The sequence below is a fragment of the Salvelinus sp. IW2-2015 genome, unplaced genomic scaffold, assembly GCF_002910315.2.
Source record: "Salvelinus sp. IW2-2015 unplaced genomic scaffold, ASM291031v2 Un_scaffold939, whole genome shotgun sequence".
Classification (NCBI taxonomy): Eukaryota; Metazoa; Chordata; class Actinopteri; order Salmoniformes; family Salmonidae; genus Salvelinus; species Salvelinus sp. IW2-2015.
The window spans coordinates 91,945-104,551 of NW_019942657.1; the positions used below are offsets into that span (position 1 = coordinate 91,945).

Consider the following 12,607-nt stretch of genomic DNA (forward strand, 5'->3'; position numbering starts at 1 on the left):
AAAATCACTCTGAATTTGGAATGTAGGAGAATATAATACCATAATTGAGAGAAAATACCAAGGAATTAAACAACGTTCTTGTTTTTATTGTTGCTGCATCATCTTTCAAATGACCAAGAACAGCCAAACAACAATAGGGGCATGCTGTGGATGATTTGAATGAAGAACATAATTGGCAAACAATAGCTGAGCAAAGTTTATTAATTTAATTTTTTAAAAAAAAAAAAAACTTTTTTTATAATAAAAAGAGGTTGGGAAATAAAAGAAGACAGAGTAACTTCAAAATGAGCGAGCTACATGACATGAAGCAGTGAGTCACCCAGTGTCCCACACAAATATACCCAAGTGGCCTAATGGTAGCGATGTATATTTTAAGGAAGAACTATAAACAAAATACATAAATGCTATTCTAACACCCCCCCCCCCCCCCCCCCCCCCCCCCCTCCCCCCCCCCAAAAATATATATATATATAGTATAATTAAAAAATAATAATAAACAAAACATAACAAGGGTAAACTATTTTACACCATTGTTTCTATTACCAATATTGTGGAGACCCCAGTCTTAACTTTTACAAGATACTGTTGCTGTGGTTGCCCAGGCCCATAGCAGGTCCTTTCTCTTGTGTAAAGCAGAGGCTGTACTGGAAACAGGTGGGCAGGGTGATGGCATTTCTGTGACAAAGCGCACCACAAACGTCTCCCTACTGTGTGCCCTTGTGACCTACAACAACTTAGAGCCACACCTGGAAGCCCTGAGCACAATTCATCCTGTTTGGGGGAGAGTGATGACCAAACTGGGCGCAAGGGCCCCACTGCGGGGGAAATCGAATAGGGTTGGTTGAACGACCCGAGCCGTGTGGTGGAAGTGACACCGGTGGGTGACGGTGGACTCTTGCCCATCATACAACTATTGTTTTAGCCTGCTCCCCCGCCGCATGGGGAATTACCTAAATTAAGTCGAAGCCTAAATATAACTGTAACAAGTACATCATAGAACTTGTTGAAAAAATCAGTTGTAGCCAACTGTTAATAGAATGGACTGCTAGTCAGACATGCATCCATCCATGCATACCCAACTCGTTGGTGTACTTCCCTCGTTCGGAACTGACAGTAGGTGATTCATGTTGCACAAGAGAGAGCAGCAACAATAAAGTAAAGACAGAAAAACGATGAACCTCTTTACAGGCTCCAGAGTATAAACCGCGCCCAAAAGGTGGAGTCTTCTAGAAAGTTCCGTTACTAATCAACCACAGCAATACATAGATTGCGCGAGCCTATACCATCAGGGGCCGACTTCGGGACCATCTTTTCCAAAGCTAGAACTAATGTCCGAAAGGTATGAATCGAAGTGGCATTGCCGCCATTAAACCGTTCTCAAAATCAAATCGATAAAGAAACCGGATTTCCTACATTGGTGCACCATGAAAAGGTAGCATTATTGATCAATTGGGTGATTCGTCTACCAAGAGGTCGGCGGATATGTTGCTTCTGATCCCTTACAGGCAGGTGCAAATAACGCCCGGGGTTAAGAAGAGAGGCCACATGATATGGTTGATTCTTTGATGGTTTTTGAAATAACGAAGCACAGAGATTGCAATGAAAAAGCCAACCGATGACTGGGGGATAAACGTGTCGCCTTCATATAAGAAGTAAAACATTGGTGTGTGTTATTACCGAGAACGGCTTCGTCCAAAGGTGAACTGAACGGAAATCAGCGATGTTTCGTGTTAGGCTATAAAAATGGATTTTATCAAACAAAACAAACATTCACTGTGTAGTTAGGACACTTGGCATTGCCACCAGAGGAAGATCTTCAATGGTAAGCGATTTATTTTATTGTTATTTCTGACTTTCGTGACGCTAATGCTTGGTTGGAAAATGCTAGTAATACTTGTGTGTGTGGGGRGCCGTCCTCAGAAAATCGCATGTTTGCTTTTGCAGTAAACCTTTTTGAAATCTGACACAGCGGCTGGATTAATAAGACTTTCATCTTCTAAATGATGTAAGATACATGTATTTCCAAGAATGTTTAATCCAACGAATGGTGTATTTAAAATGTTAGCTCTCTGCAGTTTCACCGGATGTTGGCCTGGTGGGACGTTAGCGTCTCACCTACCCTAGAGAAGTTAATGGAAAGCTGGTCAGTGAAAAAAAAAAAGTAGACATGTAGATGGAGCTACACAACAGATGGCTTTAGATTAGGGATGTTAACACCACATTAGTTTGTTCTCAAGTGATTGTAGTGTCTAACACTTAATTTTAAGCTTAATTTATGACTGCAATACTACACCATTGTATGGTTAAAAGTAGACCTGTACTAATKTGGGAATATCACATTTTAAGTGTTCTGTGGTAGTTGGAGAAGAATAACCCATTGATTTATTATAATGGTAATGGTATTCATTTAGGTTAAGTTATTAGTTTAGCAGCGGTGGGCTATCACTGCTAAATCGTTGCTTCCATGCCCAAAAATATGAWAGAACCAACAATCATAAAAATAAAAACTAGATGGGGAGAATCTAAAATGGCATTATGTTTGAGTCACTCAGATGGCATAAGAACACCGCATAAGCTCGGGCAAGATGTGTAGAATTGTAGGAAATWAGCTTCAAAAAAGCAAAATTATATCTGGCRAAGGAGGGCTTTTAAAAATGTTGGCTGGAGGATGCTGTGGCAAAAAATATAGGGGAAACACTGATTGTAGCTAACCACACTTTCTCCCTTTCAGGAGGTTCATGAGCTGTTGCGCAACTATGACTTGAAGTACTGCTTTGTGGACAAATACAAGGGAACAGGTAGGTAAAACAAAGACTAAAATGTAAATCCCAGTAAGACTAATTGGATGCAGCAGGCTCTCTGACTGAGCTAGACAGATTCCTCAACTCTCTTCCTATTTTGAGCAATGTAACTTTCCGCATAGTTCTTCACAAGGTCTTGGCTCATGTTCTCTTCCCTCAGCCTTCGTCACACTGCTCCATGGGGAGCAGGCACAATGTGCCATCAAAGAGTTCCACCAGCACATGATGCGGGAGCGGGAGATCTCTGTGCAGCTGCAGCCCACCGACGCGCTGCTGTGCATCGCCAACCTGCCCCACGCTTTCTCAGTTTGAGGAGCTGGTGAGACTCTTTTCGGCACCTAAGAGCGCTGACTTCCCTGGTCGCACAGGCGCTCCACTGCATCCAAGGGCTACGGGGAGTACATGAAGAAGGACTCTGCGGCTAGGGCTAAGTCTGAGCTGCTGGGGAAGCAGCTGGGCTCAAGGATGCTGTATGTCCACTGGACTGAGGTGGGCTCCCTCACCTACCCCCTGCTGCACTCCAGGTGTCTCTGTGTGGACCGTCTGCCCCCCKGCCTGCTGACTGCCCAGGACCTCCGCAATGCCCTGGCCGACACGCACGCACCCATCTTCTGCCAGGTCAGTCACATGCSYACACGCACACAGGAACTCCAACGCCCTCTCACATAAACTTACACTGATATTTTCAGAGGATTTAACATGTGTATCTGGCTCTCATYAATAGTATATATCTATTAGCTTTTCTCAGTTCAATTTGTGTCTCAGTGGCTCCAGTATACTCTAGTAGCAAGCAGAACATACCTGCTTGTACTTTTGACACTACTTTTTACTTTAGTCATGAAAGCTGTTCCAACTGTTTCCCTCTAGGTTTTTTTTAAGCCGTGGTGTCAGAGTTAGCGTGGGTATGGCTAATGGCARGGTATTAGAGGCCCTCTTGGCCTCAAACACCATTTTGTTTTAAAGCTAATTTCCTGCACTWKTACAAATTTTGCCATTGGGCAGAGAAAATTAGAAGTTTTAGAGCTATTAAACACTTTGCCATTACTTATACCCGTTTCTTATGCTATCTGGGTGACTCAAACGTATAACAAAATCAATGGGTGGCCAACGCTATGACATTTTTGGGAATTTTAGATTGTCCTGGACTGTTTTTACTTTGCTTGTTAGTTCTTAAAGATCTTGGTTTTATATCAAAAAACATTTTGCTCCATTGTCTTGTCTACATACTTTATATCTGGTTTAAGTTTACACTGAATATTTTACCGTCCTGAATAATTTTTATTATTTTTTATTATAGACTGCCTCAAAAAAATAAAGGAACACTTAAAACAACACAATGTAACTCCAAGTCAATCACACTTCTGTGAAATCAAACTGTATTAAACAAATTTTACAATAAATTTCACATGCGTTGTGCAAATGGAATAGACAAAAGGTGGAAATTATAGGCAATTAGCAAGACACCCCCAATAAAGGAGTGGTTCTGCAGGTGGTGACCACAGACCACTTCTCAGTTCCTATGCTTCCTGGCTGATGTTTTGGTCACTTGAATGCTGGCGGTGCTTTTCACTCTAGTGGTAGCATGAGACGGAGTCTACAACCCACACAAGTGGCTCAGGTAGTGCAGCTCATCCAGGATGGCACATCGATTCGAGCTGTGGCAAGAAGGTTTGCTGTGTCTGTCAGCGTAGTGTCCAGAGCATGGAGGCGCTACCAGGAGACAGGCCAGTACATCAGGAGACGTGGAGGAGGCCGTAGGAGGGCAACAACCCAGCAGCAGGACCGCTACCTCCGCCTTTGTGCAAGGAGGAGCACTGCCAGAGCCCTGCAAAATGACCTCCAGCAGGCCACAAATGTGCATGGTGTTGCTCAAACGGTCAGAAACAGACTCTGAGGGCCCGACGTCCACAGGTGGGTTGTGCTTACAGCCAACACCGTGCAGGACGTTTGGCATTTGCCAGAGAACACCAAGATTGGCAAATTCGCCACTGGCGCCCTGTGCTCTTCACAGATGAAAGCAGTTTCACACTGAGCCCATGGTACAGACGTGACAAGAGTCTGGAGACGCCGTGGAGAACGTTCTGCTGCCTGCAACACCCAGCATGACCGGTTTGGCGGTGGGTCAGTCATGGTGTGGGGTGGCATTTCTTTGGGGGGCCGCACAGCCCTCCATGTGCTCGCCAGAGGTAGCCTGACTGCCATTAGGTACCGAGATGAGATCCTCAGACCCAATGTGAGACCATATGCTGGTGCGGTTTGCCCTGGTTCCTCCTAATGCAAGACAATGCTAGACCTCATTGTGGCTGGAGTGTGTCAGCAGTTCCTTGCAAGAGGAAGGCATTGATGCTATGGACTGGCCCGCCCGTCCCCAGACCTGAATCCAATTGAGCACATCTGGACATCATGTCCGCTCCATCCACCAATGCCACTTGCACCACAGACTGTCCAGGAGTTGGCGGATGCTTTAGTCCAGGTCTGGGAGGAGATCCCTCAGGAGACCATCCGCCACCTCATCAGGAACATGCCCAGGCGTTGTGGGAGGTCATACAGGCACGTGGAGGCCACACACACTACTGAGCCTCATTTTGACTTGTTTTTAAGGACATTACATCAAAGTTGGATCAGCCTGTAGTGTGGTTTTCACCTTTAATTTTTGATGTGACTCCAAATCCAGACTCCATGGGTTGAAAATTTGATTTCCATTGATAATTTTGTTGATTTTGTTGTCAGCACATTCAACTATGTAAAGAAAAAGTATTTAATAAGAATATTTCATTCATTCAGATCTAGGATGTATTATTTTAGTGTTCCCTTATTTTTTTGAGCAGTGTATATAAAAAAAAATTCCAGTGGTGGCCACAATTTAAAAACGGCGGTGGACTGCTGCTAAGTGCATGTAGGGGAAACACGGCAACTGCTTTTGTTTACACTGAGCAAGTGTGTTTGACACATCTGTTTGAGGTAGCTCTGCTCCAAGGTTCAGGTGGTTGTGTTATCATGTAACATGGGGCATCTGTAGTGATGAAAGGGTCTTGGGCAGTTCACATAAAGGAGGTGGATATGGATTGAGTATTTTTGTATGAATCTGGCTTTCGAGCKCTCWCCTTTTGACCTGCTTTTCCTGTGGCCACTCTGTTTCTTTAGCAATGAGCATTGCTGGTTTCTATGGTGATGACCACCTGACTCCCAGGTGGTGTCAGTCAACAGGGCTCTGACCCTACAGGCCTTTCTGGAATGAGACAGCAGTGTCCTTTTGGCACCACAAGCACACATAGTCATTCATATACCTATAGGGCACAGTAGTTTGAGGTCTGGCAGAACACTGTTGCGTAATAGTGTGAGTGAGGCAATTTAACTATTGGACAGGTTAACTCAGCAATATGAAGCAAATTTTTTCCACAGCTCACTTGGTCTTGATACATTGTTTATGACCTTTTTGTAGATCATTGATTGGTAATTGCTTTTAAACGTTGAGACTCCAGTAGTAGCTGTGGCCAACTAGAGAGAAAAGATTTGGGAACATGAAGTCTGAAGTATTTTGTCTACTTTATATTACAGAATGCCACTGGGCCTGATTCAGTTTAATCCCATCTACTGTCTCTACCATCGTATCAAATACTCCTTTTTACTAATTGCTGTAAGGAAAGTTATCTATCATAGTGTGGATGGTGTTTTCAACAATGTCACGATGTTTAATATTACTGAATTCTTCTGTGTAAACCTATTTCAATGGCAAACATAGAATTAAGTGAATTTGGCAGAACCAAGGCTTGGTCATTAGTTTTGGACTGATGGCATAAGGAATGCATATTTTAACTTAATTTTCCTTCAGTTGGCTCAGGGCCAGGATGACAGTTTCCGGCGGTTTGCCATGTTGGAGTTCTCCTCAGCAGAGATGGCTGAGCAGGTGCAGCGAGAGGCTGACGGCAGGGCGCTGGGTGGGACCCACATCCGGGTCTCCTTCTGTGCCCCTGGACCCCCGGGAAGGAGCATGCTGGCTGCCCTCATCGCTGCCCAGACCATGGTAAAGACTTCTTGGTTGCCACACCAGACCATATGTTTGAACTAGTACTCCCTTATGTTACTGTGGTAAAACAACTGTTCTGAATGGCTGTCCTCCCCTTCTCCACAGGCCCTGAACCGAGGGAAAGGTCTCCTCCCTGAGCCCACAGCCATGCAGATCCTCACAGGCCTCAGTAACCCTGCCACCCTCAAGATGCTGCTCAACCCCCTAAACCAGGGCAGGAAACAAGGTGAGTAAGATCATGCCATTTCCTAAAGGAAGACAATGTATGGTATGAGTCTCTTAKCCRGGTGTTAAWGCTTTAAAGCAGGGGTGTCAAACTCATTTCATGGTGGGTGTAGTGTCTTCTGTTTTTCCTTTCAATTATGACCTAGACAACCAGGTGAGTGGAGTTCCTTACTAATTAGTGACCTTAATTCATCAATCAAGTACAAAGGAGGAGCCAAACCCCGTAGAAATTCAGTGGAATGAGTTTGACACGTGCTTTTAAGCTACAATGGTTAACTTTTTCGGCGACCCAACCAAATTCACATAGAATGTGAGTTATAGATCTGTCATTCTCATTGTAAGCAAGTCTGAGAAGTGGTAGATATTTCCTATGTGTGCAATTTCTATGCTTCTCAATACGTTTTTTGTCTCTTACTTACGGTTTTATACACCAGCTGAAAATATATTTCACAGTGGTTTAGGTCACACAATGACCTTGTTTTGTTATGAAATTAGGCAAATGATTCGAATTTTAGCAACAAGGATGCATATTGCACCTTTAATGCATGGTGAAATAATAGGTTGTCAGGTRCTAAGGTCAAATGGTCTCTCTGCAGGTCTCCTTGGTGCTGCTCCCACCATGCCGCTGCTGGCTAACCCTGCCCTTTCTGCTGCTCTGCTCCAGCTCCTCCTCCAGAACCAGGCCCAAGTTCAACAGGTACCCTGCATACCATGCCCTGCATACTCACCACCTCCCTCTCCTCCAGCTCCTCTCCCCTCTTTTGTTGGTTCATTAGTCTCTCTCATCCACACTTCTCCTACTTTATTRTCTCCTCTACTATCAGCAAGCCTTTTTGGGGAATCATCTTCTCTGGGCTCAGGTGCTGCACAATAAAGAGAATCGACTACTTCCCTGTGTGAGGATCCACCTGAGCGCGTGTGGAGATGTGCGTGTGGTAGAATAGGTTTGTCGTGAAGGGACTGCTCCCTAAACCAAAGCCGGTAAATGCTCTCCCTCAGGTGTTTCTTTCTGCTGCTTTCTTTTTGAGTGCTTTTCTAGTCATATAATGTGCAACTGGTTTGGTTTTGGAATGTCTTGTGTGAATTTTGTTGACTGACAATTCTGAAATTGATACATTTTTGTTCAGTTCAGTAACTATCTGTATGTAGACAGTTTTTTCATCTTGTGGGTCACTGAGGCGTGTGTCTAACTCGTGTCTCCTACAGGCAGGGCTGATGGGGGACAACCTTCTGGCTGCTATGCCTCTCCAGCAGGGAGTCCATCTGCTGGAGACCTGCCTCAAGGTTGGCTTCCATTCATTCATTAAAAATTCTTTATTGGCATGCTAATGTCTATTTTGTATTGCCAATACAACTCCCTAGTAGCCATTCTCTAGTTGGTTTATTTATCACATAGAGCAATGCTCTACATTGATGCTCAGCATATGCATGCTATGCTAGCCCTGCTGGTCTGTTAGTGATTTACATTACAGCTTTCTTACACATGTAGGGATTTGGTCAGTACTTATTTACATCTAGGTTATTTACTGTGTCAGTGTTGTATTGATTTTCAGTGGTGATCTCAGGGCTCTCTACAGTTTAGTGATGGTGTTATATTAATAAGGTTTGTTCTCGTGTCCTCAGCGGTGTGGTTCAATCCCTGGGCCTCCAGTCAGACCCTATGGGCCACAGAAAACCCCACTCTATGGGTCGCCCCCTGGGCAGAGAGTCTCCCCACCAGCTTCTCCCAGAAACCTCTCCCCCACTCTCCACCCCCACCTTGGTGGAGTGATGGGGCAGAGGGCCTACAGCACCTGGGTATATTAAAATTACTCTTATACTTCTAAATATAGACAGATGCTCAAGTCATTGTGCCTCATACATAACATCAAGTCCCCTATTATAAAAAAAAAAAAAAAATGTTAAATGTCTTCTCCACCCCTCCAACGATACCCTGTGGAATCTTCCCCAGAACCCCTTCAATGTCCACAGCCTGTTCCCATCCTCAGTGAGCTTCCCTCCTACTGTCTGCAGCCTGTGAAGTTTGACTGATTCTTTCCCATACGACCCATAGGGGTTTTTGACATTTTTCCATTCCTGCCGTCCTTCACTCAGGCGCCAAACTGCAGGCCCCACCCTTACAGGAAGAGACCAGCGCTAGGCAACTCATCCAACCAGCGCACACAGAACATCCACTGTAAACTACAGGCTGCGCTACCAGGAGTCCTACACCCCAGACTACCCCCAATACACCAGGAGGTCCCCCCTATCCTCTAACCTTTACTGTCCAGCCCTAGTGCCTGGCATGGCTGATCTGATGTGATAGAATGCCTGGTCATTGATGTTTATTTGATATCTGAGGACACTGCTGTCTTGGTTAAGGTCATTGTGGCCACAGGTGGTTTTCTAACTTCCTGCTGCCCAGTGGTCAGTGCGTGGCTTTTTCTAGTTGATGGAACACAGTGGGCCCGCTTATTCAGCACCACTTCCTGCCTGTCTGGTAACCCTGTCCCTCACAATGGTTAATCCTAGGTCTTCTGCCTCACAAACACAGGACTGCCCGCTTGACAACATAGTAGCCAGATGCGCCACCAAAAAGTTTGAAGCTGTGATTTAAGCGTACGTACAATCTTAACTTGGTTACATGAGCAGCAGTTTAATGCGTCTGGCTCCTCTCTCCCCAGGACCCTCTGGCCCATCTGTATGAACAAGCATGGAGGCTCTGGACACGAGCTGGCAGCCGACAGCGACACATACCATCTCCACTATTCCCATCCAGCCTTCAAACTGTGGCATCTCTTGCCTTTCAATCTTACTCCCCTTTGTAGTCTATTTTTTAAATAGGCATGTAGAACTGTACATGCAGCATAGGATAAACATGATTAATGTCTCTCGTAGCGGTTTGCCACCCTGGCTACAGTGAGCAGGCCTCCTCCCACTATAGTTTACCCCCCCAGCCCGCCCTCGTCTTTCGTTACTACAGCTCAGTGGAACCCGCCCCGGCAGCCTCCCCTCCAGCCATCTCAACAAGGTAGGCCCACACTGATAACCACCCCCACTGCGCTTAGACTTCTCTGCCTCTCCCAATGTAATCAACGATCTAATGAGGTTGAGTGTTCTGATCAAAATATAAAGGTTGACCTCTGTTATTAGACTTAGCGGAGATGTCTTGATCTGTTGGCTAGTCTTGTCCCCATCATGTGGGTGTAATCTAGTTCTAAACGTTATGAAAGTTGGGCTGCAAATGTTAATTGAAATTTATGCTCAGTCTGCATTGTCCTTGGTCCACTCTCAGACGAATGCGGACAACCACATTATCCGATATGCTTGAAGCCGCGCATTGTTGCATAACCACAGTAGCCATGCTGGTAGAACAATGACAAACAAAATGGTGGAGAATTGTCCATGCAGAGAATTTGTAGCGGAAATCTGTGAAGTCAGATGCGATGTTCGATATTGCATATTTGTTTGAGTGACTGTGTCAAAGTTGAAGGATAATCAGGCTTTACTGGCCTGTTGTAAGTGTAAAAATAAGGGAACAAAGACCCAAGCTGGCCGTCTTCACTGGAAATCCAAATGTACATATTGTTGCCTTTTAGATGAGACCAAGCATGAGACTGTTTTGATCACTAACACTGTTTTGTCTGTTCAGGCTGTGGGCATGCCTCCGGTGAGCCACTCTAACACATACCCATCTGGTCTGGGGATGAAGGTCAGTGTGCCTCTTTGTCATTGTCATTTTGTKTGCCATTTCCTGTTCTGTCCCCWTTTCTCACCATGGCATTGACAGTGGTTATGTCTCTGCCCCCTGTAGACTCCCGTTGGTGGTCACAAGCGTCTGATCCCATCTCCAGAGCCCAGCCCAGAAGGGGGCTACGTGGGACAACACTCTCAGGGCCTGGGGGGCCACTATGCTGACTCCTACCTGAAACGCAAGCGTATCTTCTAATGTAAACCAATCAAAGCTTCTTGTACGAGTTGCCAATTAACAGCCAGGATGTGGCTCATGGCTCCATTTCCCCCCGGAGCTCCTCCAATCAGCTTTTACGTTTGGGCTTGGTGGTCCAGTGGTCTCTCACTTGTGTTCCTGCCAGCGACCCCTGGAGGGCGCTGGGGGTCAGCCTGTCGCTAATCAGGACATAACAATGCTTGCCAGTGTATGGGAGTTTTGAGTTTGTTTTTTTTGTAAATATGATTTCAGTGTGCTTGTAAATTAAGTTTTTTTTAATCTTTTTTTAATGTCATTTTTTTCTATCAGGAAATCCTTTTGTTTAAAAAACGGGGAGTTACCTTGTACTATAAGAAAATAATTGTAAAATCTGATTTCAGGTCTTTTTTTRCCCTCTGTMTATTCMCTTCATTGGTTGMCTGAAKWCTATTTTTTGATTTTATTTTTWAAAATCTTTTTGCATTAGTTTTTTCTTCCTGTTGTGATCTGTCAACGGGTTTCTATTTTAAAATGTTTTGCCTCCCAATATTTTTGTATATAGTTTGTTTGATTGGATGGTGTTTTTCCCGCTCCTTCCTCCTACAGGGGTTATGTACTGACTGTCTGGACAAGATTCAGGCCTTTACTTGGATTCACGTAGATCTGTGTAGCAGTACTGCCTTTGTCTTTCGTCCTTTGGAAAAACTCACCTTATCAAAAACTAGTCTGGAATATGCTGTTTTCAACCCTTCACTCTTCCACCCCTCCATCTCATTTGGGAGCACGTTCTCTGCACTGAGTGTTTTAGTGTTGCACTTGGAGGACACAGCTGGGTCACAATTTTCCAGGGTTGTTGAAATTCTGTTCTCACTTTATTTTTTTCTCTGTGCTCTGCAGAATCGGTGTATTCTGTGTTGACGTGAGCTCTTTGTCTCAGTTATTATTTGCATCTCAACCACCATGGCACCTGACTTGRTCTCGTTTGTTCGGAGGGGATGGTTGCTGTGCCTTATCCAGACTTTAATATCTACAGATTATAACAGTAAGCAGGGACACCTGTGGCCTCWGTCCTCTCAGTAGTTAATTCATGTTTAGCCCCTGAGGACAAACAGCCCCCCTGCTGGGCTACAGGGAGGGACAGCCACATGGCAAGCAACCTAGCCATGCCATAATAAGTGATAGTAGTTAATTGCATGAGTTTAGGCTTCGTATATTCTATTATATGAGCCGATGGCTTAGGTGGCTCCCATGTGGCTGTCCCTGCCCCTGTGAGCACACAGCAGGGGGGGCTGTTTGTCCTGCAGGGCTAAGACTGAAATTAATCTTAGTTTGACCAGTTGTAGGAATTTCATCCAGGATTACCGTTCAGGAGAAGTGATTCCTATCTGAAGTGTTACTGTGATGGGAGTGATCAGGTCAGACTTGTGTATTTACTCGGCTCGGGAGCGTTTGTCATGGATATTGAAGCTTGGATGGATTGGTCGAGTGATTGAGCTTCTTAGTCTGTTATGTGAAGAATAGATCTTGACATTTTGTGTATCACCATTACCTCTTGACTTCGGGATGGGAACATGCAATTACACTTGAGCCTTAACAGTTTTTCCTCATCTCATCTTCCCCCCTCGGGTTTTTTTACTACATTGACCC

At 44.9% G+C, this 12,607-nt stretch overlaps 1 pseudogene; it reads left to right on the plus strand.

Moving 5' to 3' along the window:
* LOC112069227 (ribonucleoprotein PTB-binding 1-like) overlaps positions 1-12,072 on the plus strand; it is a 20,053-nt pseudogene extending 7,981 nt beyond the window's left edge.
* The last annotated feature ends 535 nt before the right edge of the window (positions 12,073-12,607 follow it).